Source organism: Heloderma suspectum, chromosome 2 (genome assembly GCF_057233095.1).
Source record: "Heloderma suspectum isolate Gila_16-S chromosome 2, 16-S_ref, whole genome shotgun sequence".
NCBI classification, from domain to species: Eukaryota; Metazoa; Chordata; class Lepidosauria; order Squamata; family Helodermatidae; genus Heloderma; species Heloderma suspectum.
Window position 1 is genome coordinate 117,154,000 of NC_139459.1, and position 16,703 is coordinate 117,170,702.

A 16,703-nucleotide genomic window follows, 5' to 3' on the forward strand; every position below is an offset into this window, starting at 1 on the left:
GCCTACGCTCAGCTCAAAGGCAGGCGCACCGGGGTTAAGGGGCTCCAGGAGCGCGCGTTCGGAGTCACCTTGATCACAGGCGCATCGCCTGCTCCTAAAATAGGCCTTTTGATTGGATAGTGAGGAGGGCATACAAGGTCGGTGTGGTTCCTGGGGGTATTCTAGTAGGGCCCATGTAAAAAGGAGTTGGAGTGAGAGATTTGCACGCCCTTTCCTTGCTAGCATAGCAAGAAACAGATGGGTGTAGCCCCCTGTAGTTTTTGAGTGGGATACTCGCCCTCCTCCGCCACCTTATTCGACAGAGGCTTTTTAAAAAAAAAAAGAACAGAAAAAAAGCCTATCGGTGTTCCTCCTACAACTATAAGGGCTACACCCCTCTTACAAATCGCTGTGCTGGCACGCTATCCTCCTACGTAGTCCCAGTACTCCTGATATTAAGTGCGTTCGGTTGTAAGTACCGGCGCAGGTTGAGTTTGGGTTTTTAAAGCGTGCCTGCCTTCCACCGAGAGAGTGGCTTAACTTCCCAGTGTTGACTGCTGCGTTGTTGGAAAGGCTGCTTTGCAGCGTGGCCTGAGAAAGCGAGATTTAAAATCCGAGCGGGTGTAAGGAAGCGAAAGCCGATCATTCGCAAGGCTGGAGCAGAGCTTTTTACATCAACCGCCTTCCACACGCTTTCAGCATAAGGTTCCTTAGACTCTGCCTCGCTTAAAAGAAGAATGGCGGAGACCCTCTTTGTCCCTTGAGGGGGGATCGAAAGCTCCAATCCACCAGTCCCTCGCTCCAGAGCAGTCCCACTAACGTCTCCAATGTCGTATCTAGAGCCGAATGTTGCCTTCTCCAATACACCAACACGCATTAGGATGGGTGTATAGGGCGAATATTTTGTCTTGGATTTGGACAATTTATTATATACATACACACCCCAGCGCATGGGGGGAGGTGCGTTCGTTTGTTTCCTTAAACTGGAAAAGGATCGTCCTCATAAACAGAACACTGATTGCAATCCTACGCCTGCCTACCATTGAGTTCAGTGGGGCTTACTCCCAGGTAAACGGGTATAGGATTGTAGCCTAAGTCCACCTGGACTGATTCTTCTTTTCTGTAAGCCTCCCTTCCCCCCGACACACACACACACCGTAAAGCCAGCTACTTTAGCCTACAATTATTAGGTACATTGAAGCGCCTCGATCCCAGTTTCCCTCCCTTTCTCCTTGGAGAACCCCTGAAGGAAAGCGGGAGCCCAAGCTACCAATTTGCCATAATGCTTCTCGGACGCTAAATAGGTGGACACATACATAATAACGTGCTGAGCATAAATCAAGCGACGACGGCAAAGCCTGGGCCGGTCTTTGATGCAGTTACACCGCGCAAGGGCGAGCCGGCAGCCGCTTTGCTAAAGGAAAGGGAGGCGAGAGATGTTTAAGACATCCTGTGAAAATGCCCTGCCGCGATCTCTATGCCCCGTATCCCCCACCCACTCCCATACACACCCTCCTTTGCCACCAACTTCTTTCATACAAAATCCAAGTATGTGCAGGGGAAGGGGTGTGGGTGTCTGTCCTTTATTAAACAAAAGGAGCCGATGCTTTGCACCTAAATGCTGACACCAGGCAAAAATGAATGAGGGATCTGAACCAGGAACGCCTCGCATCCTCTCTAGCATGGTGTCAGTTTCACAATAGGAGGGGACGGGGTGTGGGGGGAGGATTGTCTCATCGTCGGGGCCGACTCTACGGTTGCTCGCTTCAGGGGATTGCTTTCTTCTTCTGGCCACGGCCGCCGCCGCCGCCGCCCCCCCGCGCCAGGACCAAGGACAGCGACTTGGGGGAAAACGGATCACTCTAAGCCTAGCCAGGTACGCTAGCCAGGCTCCCGACAGAACGCCTTTCGGCTGTATCAAGAATTGAAGCGTTTTTTTCCCTCCGCTTCCTCAGAACAAAGAAAATCGTGTCTCCCGGATATAAAAGCTGAACCCTCCCTACAGAGCTCTGTAATTGTCATTGGAAGGTTCTTTAAGAGACTGATTCTCCCACCTCGCTGCCACCTTTTTCTCCACCCCCCGATTTTATGCACGCGCGCGCACACACACACACACACACACACGCGTATAATATCCTGCATACCTCGAGCTATCCGCTTTGACAGTTAACACACCAGAATCTGCAGATTTGGCCGATTCCAAGACATTGCTTCCTCGCATTTCTTCCGTCTCGCCCGCTCCCCTCCCCTCCCCTCCCCTCCCCTTTCTTCCCAAGCCACCAAATGCTATATGGCTAATGCAGTTAGAGTTGGGAGCTTATCCCGTCTGATCTGCAAACGCCGGTTTAAGCTCTTCAAAGCGATACTCATTCCATTCATTCATCCTCATGTCGAGCGTTGGGTACTTTCCGCTGGTCCAACGCGAGACACGCATTTCACGGTCAGAGGTTTGGGGGTTTGTTTGTTCAAGGCGATGAACTTTACACCTCCAGCTAGCTGCTACATTTCTCGCGTATGCGAATGCGCATTTAACTGCCTATGTGCAAATAAAAGACAATAAAAATCGCATATCATCATCTGCCAGCATTATCTTTCACATAGCTTATACAAGAGAGTACATCGGGTATCTAACCCTATTAGCCCAATGCAATGGACACGAACTGCTGAAAGTCAAGCAGAAACGTGTGTGAGATAAACTTAACTGTATACCGCATGCACTTTTATCCTCTTGGTAGGTAGGATAGTTAACCTAACAGCTACAGAAACATTACATGATAATCGTATAGTAATTAAAAAACACACACAACTTACCTTTCTCGCTTCAGTTTTGTTTTTGTTTTTTAAAAAAGAGGTAACGATGTAGGGTCTCCCAATAAAGACGAGTAAGAAGCAGATGGGCAGGTCTCAAGACAACACCCAAAACCTAAATTGCGGACAGTTGTAAATAGAAGAAAATAAAAATGGAGGAAAAAATAAAAAAAAAAACAAAGCTTCTTTTCTCCACTCCCACAGGACGAAAAGAAATGGGGAGGGGGGATTAAAAAAGAAAGGGGGAACTTAAAAAAAAAAAAAAAGGAGGGCGACAAGACTGAATGTTCTCTTACAACACAACTAAACAAAAAAGGGGGGAGGGGAGGAGAAATAAAAGGTAGGAACAAAGGAAAGAAGGGATGAAAGGAGGGTTTCTTAAAAGACAGCCTCCCTCTCTCTGCCTCCTTCTTTCTAGCAGCTCCCAGTCGAAGTAAGCTGCAGCATCTCTTAACTGAGACCAGACATAAGGGGGGAGGACGCCTTAAATGGGAGGTGGACTGGAGCACAGATTTATAGGAACCGTATCACCCGGCGCTCCTCTGCTTCCGCACAAGTGTGCGCGCGTATGTGTCTCTGCAGCCGTGCCAGGCTCTCCCACCTATCCCGAGTGCCACGCGCGGAAGTATACGCCGAATCCAGAGACAACTGAACCTGCTCTCAGGCTTTCTTTCGCTCCCGATTGGCCCGAGCGGCTGCATCTGGCGCCGCCCTGAGGAAGCGGCCGGCTCTGGTTGGCTGCCGCCCTGTGTCACTCCGGCAGGCTCAATGGAGTCCCGTTTCAGGGTGCGTTGCGCCGAGCGATACCACATTCAGCACAGGGCAAGTAGGCAGAGAGCGGCAGCAGAGACAGAAAGCAGCGGAGGATGTGGCTGGCAGTTGAAGTTTCTGCACAGTCGCTTGCCCTTCTCTATCTCTCACACGCACTCCCACTTTCTCTCTTGGTAGAAGAACTTCCCTGAACTAGACAAATGCCGCACCGTGGAATCCTTGCCCCCTTTTTTCACCCCATATTCGGACTTTACACTGTCTGGATTAGGATGTTTCAATATTTTAGACTGAAGTGGGGGTGGGGTGGGGGGTGCCTGATCAGTCATGAGTCCTGTTACAAAAGTAGTGCACGAGTTCCCTAACCAAAGATTACACACACACCCCCTTCTGTCTCCACTGTTTTCCACTATGAAGACATGTAGGGCAGCCAGCTGGGGGAGGGGGAGGGGGAGGGGGAGGAGGAGGAAGAGGAAGAAGAAGAAGAAGAAATTGGAAAGGATAGAGGGAAATGTGAACTATCTTCAAAGCAGGATGACTCTGCCGGAGAACTAAAGTCCATAAAAGTTAGCCCCATCCAGTGGTGACAGCCGTCTTATCTGTGGTTTGTTGTTGTTATTTCTTTATTTTACTAGGCGTGTCTCATGAAGAAGACGGTGATTTTGTCCGTCTTAGGCTATAGAACGTTCAGGGTCGTCGTGCCTTCCATCTCCTGGCATAATTTATGACAATTTACCTTCTATGAAAGTTATTTCAAAAAAATCATTCCAGATGCTCTCCTCACTTGCCCGATGGGGCTGGGGGTTGGGATGGGTGGTAGTGGTGGGGAAAGAAAGCACCCTTCTCCTCCTCCTTTCCGATTGTTCTGACTTAATTGTGCTTGAGGAGGATTTTTCCCCCTTTGTTTTTTACGGTATGCACACCGCAGAAGGTTTTCCTCGTTTTGTCCTTCCGTGTCCTTCCTCTGTACGCCAACCTGTTTTCTCTCTCAAATACGAAATGCTTTCTAGACCATATTTGGTGGGAGGGGAAGGGGGGGAGCTGTTTTTTTAGTTGCAAGAGCCAAGCATTATATGCCTTTCGAAAAATTATCCCCAGCCACCACCCTCCATATCTCTCTAGTACAATGGTATTTGCATGCAGAGAGTGCAAACAAGAGACGTACGTAAGGACTTGGAAGAGGGGCGCAGTACAAATTAGTGTGCCGTGAGAGTGTGCCCTTGAGTGTTTATAAGTGATCAACGGAGCGGACGTGAGAGCCTTCGATTATCCGGCCATTTGGTCCGTAGAATCTCAGCACCTAATCGACGTTACAGTAATAGAGTGGTACTCACTGGGGGGTTGATTTTACACCGCCTAGCAACATGCAGGTGAAATATAACAGGCATCATCTCATTAAAAAAGTGAAGCCTTTCCGTTGGGCTAAAGTGAAGTGAATCATCTCTCCAGAACTAACTCACTGAATGCCGAATTCTCTTGGGGAATAGGAGATGAAATAGATTCAAAAATTAAACAGGTAGAGGATCAAAGTTTTTTTTAAGTGCTATCACTGGGACGGATGACACTTTCTTAACAAGTCTTGACTTAAAGTATTGCTTTAAAATGATACCCACTTCAAGGAAGTACGTGGGGCTAGTTTTCCAACTTTGATGTCCCATAGAACACTATGACTGGTTATTCTACTTGAAATTTTGGATGTGGAGGTTACCTACTTATGATATATAGAGTTAGCCATTCCCTTTCTTTCAATATTGCCTAACAATGCTAACATCGGGGGGGGGGGGGGGAGGCAAAAAACCTGAGCGTTTTACATTCTAGCCATGCATTATAGGCACGCCCCTCATGCAGTATCATATCTTTGGTGAAGTCCGATTATTGTTTGACTAATCCGCGCTTGGAGGATGGGTTAAGAAAGGGAAGGATAGGAGCATAACACCCTCTGCAATTGATAAACAAAACCAAAAGGAGTTTCTTGCTACTTTTTTTTAGCCTAAGTTAGGGTTAGGGGACTTAGGGGACATTCTAACGAGAGTGCCAACCTTACAGAAGCAACAACAAAGGAATGTAACTTTGTGAGATTCAAGAACTGATTAAAATGTTTAGTAAACTGACATTCTATCTTCAATTAAATCGTTTTTTTTAAACAACAACAACTCAACAACAACACTCTCGCTAAGTTTTCAAAAGCAACAGCTCAAGAGGAATCCCAAAAATGTGTCGTCGTCTCTCTTTCTTTTTGAACTTAAATGGGATTTCATCAACTTTCCCCTGGAACTAAATAAGGATTCTAGACAAAGGCATCACACAACTTTGTAAGCAATGCAAATGCAATAACACACACACACCTTCTCCAATTAGGTTGAATGGTTTAAAAAAATAAAAGATAGAAATACTAGGTATATAAACACTTAAAAGTGATACAAGTGAAATTAAGCAGGAATGCAGCTGTCATAGTGATCGACCATCTTACCACTGGGACCCTCCCGTCACTTATTCATCTTTAGGCACTTGTTATAGACTACGGTACCAATCTTTTTTGCTTTTCTTTTTTAGTTGGGTTTTGGCTTTTTCCTTAGATCACTTTCCAAAAGAATCCACATTTCCAGTTTTAAACATTCACACACAGAGATGAAGAAAGGAACTACCTTCCTGGTTACACTGTCCCTCTCCCTTCTTTCCTCCATACCTAGCTAAGACCGTAGTGAATAAAGAAAACTTAACACACACTTTTGTGTTTGCTCTTCAAGAATAACAACAACACCTTCTGAACATGGGCAACATAGTTCAGAGTAGAGTGTATCCGCACACACCCTACAACAGTAGCAAGGCAGCAAACTCAAGGATTTATTATATTAACTTGGCGACTTCAGCAAAACAAACAAGTTGGTTGTAACACTCTTGTGCAGGGAGGTATACTTGATTTAGCAGCAGAACACTATTCTGGGCACTGGGTGTACAAAAGAAACAACAGCAATGACATCCTAAGATGCGCCAACTTCCACTGTATGTCTCGCCCACAAAGTTCGGCATATTTCAGCACCATGGACAGAGGTGCCCGGCTCGTCTGCTCTTCTTCTCCAGTCAAGCACATCCCTGTCGCTTTCCTTCTAGGCACTCTCTCACGATCGGAGCACACAAGGTTTTTTTTTTTAAAAAAAAAAAACTGCTAAGAGTTGCATGCCAAGTATTTTTTAAAAACACACACACCCTTTTACCAAGCGATTGTTTCACAGTAGCCGTAAAGAGCATCCCCTCAAAAAAGAGATTTGCTTGCCCTCGATCAAACCGGAGGGGAGTATCAATATCGGAGACGACTCTAAGGATCTATTTTGTTGGAGAGGCACATCATCTGAAAGAGACAGTGGTGCCCATGTGTGAAATTGTGTTGATTGATCATGCTTTAAAACAGCTACCTATGGAAAGGGTCCTCTTAAGGTCATGTTTACTGGGCATGTTCCCAAACGTAATGAAGTGTATAATAAGCTGGAGAGATCCTAACAAAAGAGGAAATCCTCTTTTGATTGGAAAAACTCCCCCCGCCTCTTCTCTTTCTTGCTCCTTGCTGTAAAATAGCCACCTAACGGGCCTTAAACTTAAATCACACTTGCTTCTTCGGATGCCCCTCTCTGCTCTTTTTCAGTGAAAGCATATTTCCAAGAGAGTGTACACTATAACCGTCGGATCCTAAATAAGGTTACTTGTAAGCAAGTCCTGTTGAAACTAAAAAGCTGCCGTCCTAAGCCCTTTGCTAGGGACTAACTAGCAAACTAACTAACTCCAGCTGAACTTTCTTCTGGGTGAGAAAATAAAATAAAATAAAATGCCTGGGATCGCGCTGTACAGGTTGGAAGCAACGAGGAGTTATAAGCCTACGTGTTGCAATACTTTCTTTGTTTAGTTTTTTTTTTTAATGATGAAACAGTCTTAATATGAATGAGTCTTACTCCGCCCCCACTCCCCCCCCCTCAATGAACGGTGAGGGTATGTACAAAGAGGGAATAGAGAGAAGGAGGCGGTGTGTGTGTGTGTCCTTTTTTTAAAAAAAACCACACGATTATTTCCAGGCAAGGACACCAGCAACCCTCTTTAACTTCTTGAAAGGAAAGATAAATGATCGTTATTTGGATTCAGATTGGAGGAAGCCATCTGCTTGCTTTCTCTGCGAGAACTTGTTATCCCTCGCCCATTTGGTAGAATAAAAAAAGGGGGGGCAGCCAGAGAAAAGTGCGGGGCTTTCTGGTTTTCTGTTTGCACCGCTTCTCTTCGACTTGGGTGCAATAGGCGTTTAAGGGTGTTTTTTTTCAAACAAACAAATAAACAAACAAACAAACCCATCCCTATCGACCAGACGATCAGTTCCATAGCCGACTCTCCCCCCACTTTCTCTTCCTTCTCCCCCACCCCTCCCTTTTGTGCTTGGATCAAACGCCCGCACAACAGAGAAAGTGACAGCATCAGGCCACGGTAACAAAGCCACAGTTTGTACGCAAAGACAGACCGAGGCCCAGAGAGAAACGGCGGCGAAAGAAACAGCTGTCTTATCAGCACGCTGCAGAGATAGAGATGGCTGTAGTGGTCCTCGACAGATAATCACTTCAATGGGGGGGTGGGGGGGAGCGTTTGCAATGCGCCAAACTTTAGGCTTGATAAGACCTTCCCAATGTTAAGGGAGCAGCAATCACAGACCCAGCTCTGTTCTGATGATTATATATATATATATATATATATATATATATTTTCTGTCCTGTAAATGAAGACATTGAAATTTAGGGAATGGGGTGGGGTGGGGGGGAAACAGGAAGCAACATGTTGCTTATAGGTGGGTTCCAGTAAAGAGTGGTGTTTAGAATGCCTTTCAAGGAAGGCAAGGAGGTTACCTGAGCTGTGATTCAGGTTGCAAACCTTTAGTCACTTCCCTGGCAATAAGCCCCACTGAACTCGGTACTTGGGATTGCTTCTCAGCAGACATGTATAGGATGGTACTGTTCATGTTGCTTTAAAACAGAAGGGGAGAAAGAAAAGAAGCCCATGTTGTGTGTCCTTAAATGACACCAGAATTAGCTGCAACAAAATTCATCTTTGCAACTGCACTATGAATGCCCACATCTACCATCCCTTTGAAAGATAAATGGAATTTCATTCTGAGAGTGCATGCTAATACATTCTATATAAATTTCCACTAAGTGTGGGTGGAAAGGAGATGGCCTTGGTGTGTGTGCCCCCCCCACACACACACACACTGTCCCCTAGGGATCATAAATTATCAAAGTCATCCCTGGAAGGGGGAGGGGAGCCTGACTAATGAGCTTCGGAATAATTACTGAATTGGTGTAAGAAAAATGAGCCATATGTTTGCATAAGCAACAAACCCTATTCACAAGGCTAATGGTGTCAGGCATTCAGCTCCTCCTTGCTTTAGTAGGAAAAGAGCTCATGTTGAAATAAGACTCTGTTTGTTTAGTTTAAGATGGAAAGGCTCAAGAGAAGGCATGAAAACAAGCACGACATAGTGGTTATGAGAATTATCTGTGACCTGAAAAGTTTCTGGTCCAAATTTCCCCCTTCCCCCTTCCCAGTATATGAGGTGGCCCTTGACAAGTTACTATCTCTCATCCCAAGTCTCTCTCCATATGCAAGGTGGGGATCATAATATTGCCCACCTTACAGATGTAAGGATTAGTGAGATGTAGTGTTGTGGAATGTACATTATTAATTTGGAACAGAAAATATTGAGGAGCAGAAAGAGAGATGGTCAAGTGGTCTACACAGCCAGGGATTTCTTACCATTTTCTCGAAATAACTTCACCTCTCTCAAACGTCTAAATACCAGGAGTCTGCTGTCTTACTAGACTATCAGCTGTAAATATTTATTTATTTATTTATTTATTTATTATTTCCTGCCTTTTCTCTAAAAGAGCTTGTGGAGACAAACAACTGTTAATTTAGAATAAATATGATAAATGAGAATTGTTAAGATCACTTACAATGGCACAATGCAAACATGCACACAGGCACATACAAAGCGGCTATTACAACAACTGGGCATCTTTAGCAGTTAAAACCATTCAATACAACAAGTTTAAAATAGGTTAATGGAAGAGATAAAACCCATTCATGATCTCCCCCCCACCCACCCAAAGCCTTCCTAAACATGAACGTTTAGCTAAGGGGCAAGACACGCCTTCCTCACAAGAAGGCTTCTGAGGCTGGGCACAGCCATGGAGAAGGCCCTCTCGCTGGTTCCAACTAAGCATACTTCTGGCAGTGGAGGCTGGTGGCTCCGATGTCAGTGGGATGGTGAATGTGCTCTGGGTTTCAGTCAGAACCAGTCTGAACTCTAAAGAAGCTATCCAATCCCTCCTTTAGAGTTCTGACTGAAACCCAGAGCAGATTCACCACCCCACTGACATCAGAGCCACCAGCCTCTACTGACTTCTGGGGATGATGGGACACACAGGACAGTATGGGCAATGTGATACAAGGCATCTGGCATCTGGCTTGGTGCCAGGATTGGAAAAATTGTGATCAAAAGATGAACCCGCAGTGGTAGATTCATGGGAAATATTTGGGAGCCATTGACTTAGTCATTTGTGAGTTCATGCATAGGCATGCAGGCCCAGGACCTCTCAGTTAACATACGTCCCATTGCTATTAGCACTAGACTGTAAAGTTATCCTTGCATTTTCAGATCCATCTTGAATGGTGGTAAAAGAAGGAGGTGGGCATAACAAACAATATTCATCGTCATTCTGGATTACAATCTGAAAGGATGTTGGAAGAAACCATTATGTTCTCCTAATACTCTACCGATGGGGAAAAAAACTACATATTTGCCTTTCCCTTCCACAGCTTGGTGCCATCCAGATGTTGGACTACAACTCCCATAATCACATGCTGGCTGGGGCTGATGAATGTTGTGGTCTAAAACAAGTTGGCTCACTAACAGAGGAGGGAAGTCAGGCAATAACCTGTCCACAATTGTGAAAATAAAAGTTTATAATTCTGTTATTTACACAGGGATAGTAACATCAAATAAGATTATATGTAAGTGTAATTTGCTGGCTTGCATATTGTCCAAACACGAAGAGTCGGACACGACTGAACGACTGAACAACAACATATTGTCCAATACCTGCCCTTTGCTGTTAAGTCATTTGTTTATTGGTGAAGACAATATTGAATTAGATGGGCCACTGATCTGATTCAGTATAAGACAATATCCTATGCTCACTCCTCTATACTAATTTCAGAAAAGAGTGAATAATTATCCCAAGACATAGCAGTAAGACTACAGTATGCATGTGTCTGTATTAAAACTTAAAATAATTAAACCATTAAAAAAAATCCAGAAAAATGCTAGAAAACTACTATATTACTATTATTGCTTGTTACTATTATGTAACACTATGAAGCATTATGAGAATTCACACTGAAGCATTCTAGCAAGTAGAACCTACACATCTTAATTGTTTGTACCAACTTGGCAAAGCTCCAACAACAACGCAGAAAACAATAGCTATTGTAATTATTATAGCATGCAGCTATACAAAAAGTTTGCACAAGCTACAATTGAATGTTACTTTCAGGAACATGAGTTTTAGGTTTTTGTGCAGTTACCTAAGGGAGAGGAGGGGAAGTATGCATTGCACTAACCTCTCTCTCGTCTGCAGTAATTGTTCTGCTAACAACATAGTGCTGCAAAATAATAACTATTGCCTAATACTAGTTACTACCTTAACATAAAAGACTTCTACATTCCTTGGAATATCACTTTAGATAATAAAATCACATGTATACGATACAGATTTGTACCATGGATTGGGGTGGAGGGAGCAGCATATTTAAAAAGCATGCAGGTAATGTTAGGAACAAACTTAAATTGTGGCTTTTCTGCTTGATCTGAGAAAATGGGATGGGATGACTTTCACACACTTGCTCAGCCATAGGACCTAGTGGCATTTATTCCCAAGTAACTTCAGGACTGCAGCCTCCATCACATATGGTGACAATGTATGATATTCATACTATTTTATTATCTATGGTCATATCTGAAAACTGTAGGCTCACTTAGATTACAGCAATGGTGGTATTTGTGTAACAGATGTATGACCTTTGGAAGCAAATATCAGTTTTATAAATATACAAAAGACAATAATACTTGACATTTATAGATTTGTATAAATCGTTCAAAGTAGTTCACACACACACACAACATATGTGTGTCTGTCTGTCTGTCTGTCTGTCTGCATTTACATCCTGCCTTTTTCCCCTCTTGCAAGGAACCCGTGGTCCCCCTCCTCTCCATTTTATCCTCACAACAACCCTGTGAGGTAGGTTAGGCTGAACCTCAGTGACTGGCACAAATTCACCCAGTGAGCTTCGTGGCCGATCGGGGACTAGAACCTGGATCTCCTGAATCCCAGTCCAGCACTCTCACCACTACACTACACTGGCTCTCAAGTCTTACAACAGGCCTGTAAAGTAGGTCAGTATCCAGTGGTGCAGGTAGGCAACTTTAAGCCTTGGTCTTAATGGACTTACATCCCCACCCTTTGGATGGCCATGTTGTCTTACTTCAGTTGTGTGAAGCACACAACTAACATTTCTCTTCCCCCCTCCCTCCACCACCTTTCCATGCTTTACAACTGCTTCTAAATTCCTGATATGTTAGAGAGAGAAAAAAAATTGCTAACCCTGACACAAAAAGAGAAACACTCTAATCATGTGCAGTTTCTCATTTTAAACTCATTTAAATCGTAGCAACATTATGACTGCAGGAATAAAATGGAATTTGCTTAAGCACCATTTTGCTGTAGAAAAGAATAATATACTTTAAAAGTACATGAGTAAAAGAGCATATACTCATTTAATAAATTTATATTCATATTTATTATTATTATATTCATATTTATACTTTAAATTTATACTCAAATTATACTCAAATTTAAATTCATTTATACTTAATTAGTCAAATGAGCATCTGTAAGTATGTGCATGTCCAGTCTGTTGTCCCCTAACTCTAAAATGTTTATAAATAAGAAGAAAGGATGCTGCTGTGAGCAGCTGAATGTACAGGGCATAAACTAGACCAAGAGTCGGCAGACTTCAGGCTTACAAGAGCTGTCATTTTTCAGCTAGAACTCTGAGATTCGCTAACCAGCTCACAGTCACTGGTCAGTTTCAGTGCTGAAGCTAGGCAGGTCTCGCCCTGAAATGGAGACTCTGGATAGTATATGTAAGCTGCTCTTTGGAGATATGGGCCACAATCCTATATGCACTTACCTAGGAGTAAGTCCCATTGAACTCAGTAGGGCTTACTTGTGAGTAGGCATGTATAGCACACTGATGAATATGAATATGAGAAAACACAAAATATAGCTGTATAGAAAATACTATTATTCATGCTCAATGTATTCTCAGATAAAACAACAAAGAGCCTTGTGGCATCTTAAAGGCTAACACATTCATTACTGCATACACTTACAGCCTACTCTATTAGATCCACAAAAGCCTACATCATAATCGGTTTGTTAGTCTTTAAGGTGCTGCAAGGGTCTTTGTTGTTTTTGCTGCAACAGACAGAATAACCCAGTTACCTCTCTGGAAATCAGCTTCAGATATGGAGCTTGATCCTACACGTATTTACTCAGAAGTAAGTTGCTTTGTGTTCAGTGAGATGTGCTCCCAGGAAAATGAGTACAGAGTTTCTTTCAAGGGACATCAATGTTAAAATAAGGCAGTTGGATTATTTCACCCTCTCAATAACAATGGCTACTACATAAGAAAATTTTTGAAGTCAAGGCAGCTAAGCAGGGATGGGCAAGTTATGACCCTCCAGATGTTGTCGTACTGAAATGGTGGGAGCGATGGAACTTGTAGTCCAGTAACATCTGGAGGGGCACATGTTCCCTACCCCTGACATAAAGCTTCATTTTTATTCAGGACTACCTACTGTGACAGCTTTGCTCATTCTAAGCAACATCTCCAGATCAGATTGTCCTCTTTCACATTTCATTGTTTCTGAACATAATTTGCACGTATGATGGCACACCTTGGATCATTAAACCAAAAGCTGCTGACGCATACAAGGAAGGCATTGTCACTCTTTACATGATTTGGGTGCAAACTACCTAAAGACACTATCCGACTGGCATTTCTGTAATAACACTTAACTTCATCATATTGTTAGTGGGGTTTCTGAAGGTTTGAACTGAAAAAAGCAGACAGGCAGACACCATTCACTCTAACTCTGTAGTTAATAAGCTAGAAGGTAGTTAAAAGAGACCCACTAGTAAGTTTGAAATCCTGCTTTGATTAAGATACTTGTTATCAGATGTCTTTATCGATGGAGAACTGTGCAGCTGATAGACAAAGAACTTCCTAACAAGCAGTGTCAATAACACTCTTCAGTACAGGTTTTCAAAGTTTTGCTTTCTAGAAAACAAAGCTCCACTCTCAGGTAATAACAACATGAAGCATTTTGAAGAACAATGAAGAAGCAAAGCTGATTGGAAATCCTCTAGTTGGCAGAGCTGCAGATAGAAACTTCTGGCCCCTTGCTATATTTTTATGCCTCTCAGTTGTGTGAGTGCGAGTGTGTGTGTGTGTGTGTGTGTGTGTGTGAGAGAGAGAGAGAGAGAGAGAGAGAGAGAGAGAGAGATCTATGGCTACATAGGTAGGCCCTCAGAGTGCTGCCCTCTGCACAAAGATTCACCGCTACCCTCTCCTCCACAACGTAAAGCTCTGCTGGCAAAATTATCAATAATTATTTGTCACTTCAGAAATCCTATGTCTTAATTTTAGCCCCAGAATCAGTTTCCAGCAATAGAGCTCAGCCCTGGAGCACAGGAATCTGACTTATCAGACTATGGGCCAAAACAGATGTTAATTTAAATGTGCATCTAGCAGCTCTGCCCTCTTTTCATTTTTACTCTAGAGTAAGTGCAGGGGGGCAATCTGGATCTTAAACCTCCCCTACCCCCATGTTAGGGTCCTGATCTGGATTAGGGGCCCTGTACCTACTCTAGACTAAAAATAAATTTTAAAAAAGATATAGATCCTATTTTAGAAATGAAACCAATTAAAATAATGGCAGTTGTAGTATACACTGAAGATAATCATGTAGCAACTTTACTGTGTGGTTGATAACACAAACAAGATGGCAACTGTGAATGCTTTTCAAGTCACTTAAGGTCTAGTTCAAAGCAGCCAGTGATTTTGGAGTACCAGAATATTGATTAATGCTGACATAAGAGCACCCTAAACAGAGCAGCATAAAAAAAAAATCATGTAGTCTATCATCTGAACATGGTATATCCCCAGTGAGCACCCTAAGTATGTAGGCATGGGTGCTTTGACACAGTAATAAATAAGCCTTACTGATTACTTTGAATGTTTTTATGCTATTGTTATTATGTTTTAATTATTTTTGCTTTAAGCCTCTTTTGGGACCTTTGGAGGAAGAGCAGAATATACACTGAAATATAAATAAAATGAAATAACCTGTAGTTCTTGCTCTGTATCTGCTAAATGAATCCTCGATATCTTCAGCTCCTTTCTGTTTTATAGGGCATGTCTGTGCTACATATTACAATACTCCATTCTGGAATTGTTTTGGCTCAGGATATATATAATGCATTAGTTTGTGCAAGGGATTTCACTGAAATGCCCTGGGATTTTATGCTCATGTAAACACTGGGGTTGTGTCAGAGCCAAGCTGTGCAAATGGTGGAATCATGTGGTATAGCTCTTACCAAATTGTTCTACAAGTAAGGCAGCCATGGTCTTGAATATTCTATATGTAGAAGACATCTTCCATATAGACAACTAGCATATCAGTAGGGTACAGGGCAAGCTAAAACCTCTGTCCCTAACATGCTAGTTCTCTGTGTGTATGTAAACCAGACTTCCCCAACATGTTGACTACATATATTTTAGAGCAGGTTTCAGTAGGGATGTACAAGAATTTAGTTTATGTTTGCCAATCATCTGAAAAAGTCATGTTTGCAATCCCGACCATGAACACAAGCTGTGTGTGTGTGTGTGTGTGTGTATGAAAATTGTGATTGTGTACAAACAATGTGCATTTTTACGCTTTCGTCACCTGGGGGCAGGAACTGCGCACTTCGAAAAATACACACACAGAAAAGTGCACTTCCCCCCTTTGAAATGTGTATTTTTTCTCTTCAAATGAGCCAAAAAATAGGTTGAAAATGGGAGTGAGGCAAGACAAGCTTCAAACTGCATTTTGGATCATTTTGGTGAGCTCAAAAATTGCTGGTTCTTCCACCCCTAGGGGTAAGGCAATTTTGAGCAGTCCAAATATACTAATAGCAAACTCAGGTGCTGGGTTATCACAGCTGGGTAGCCAAAACAGGGCTATTGAGAAACAAGAAGGAAAAATCAGCATGCTCAAGGTTTTCAGAAGCAGAAAAATCTTTAGGGGGAAAAAAACCAGGGGTAAAAAAAGCTTCTCAAAGAGTTCAATGAGTGCTGAGCATGCTCAGGCCTCACAGAATGCTTAGTGCTGGAAAACTGGGAGGGGGAGGGGAATGGAATGGAGTAGGCTCTCTGGCTGGCTGGACCAACCACTGAACAAGAGCACCACATTACAACATTTCTGTGCAGGTGCCACTTATAATTCCTTATACAGATATTTATCAAAACTACAGATAGCAAGCACAGTCTTAAAAGAGGCATTCTTACAAAAGGCATAGAAAGAGAAGGGGGGAATCCTCTTCTGGGATTATGCCTGCTGTGATACCTGCATCCATGGTGCAGCAAGGGATGGACTCTGGAGCCAAGGTCCAAGGCCCCATAGCACGGGCAGCAGGGAGAGGACAAATAACCACCCCGGGAGCAGCAGATGATGAGAACATCCGGGCAGCAGAAGCAAACTCCATTTTATTGCAGTAGTCATGATGATGCTCTGATTTAAGTGAATTTAAAGTATAAAACTGCACATATTCTGTGTGTGTGTAATCAGGGTTGGGAAATAGCTTTGGTGGTGATCGTGTTGTTCTAACATATCAGGAATGTAGAAGCAGTCCTAAAGCATGGAATGGCAGGTGGGGGACAAAGAGACATGTTAGCTGAGTGCTTCACAACTGAAGGGATACACGTGGCCATCTAAACGGGTCTCCATTAAG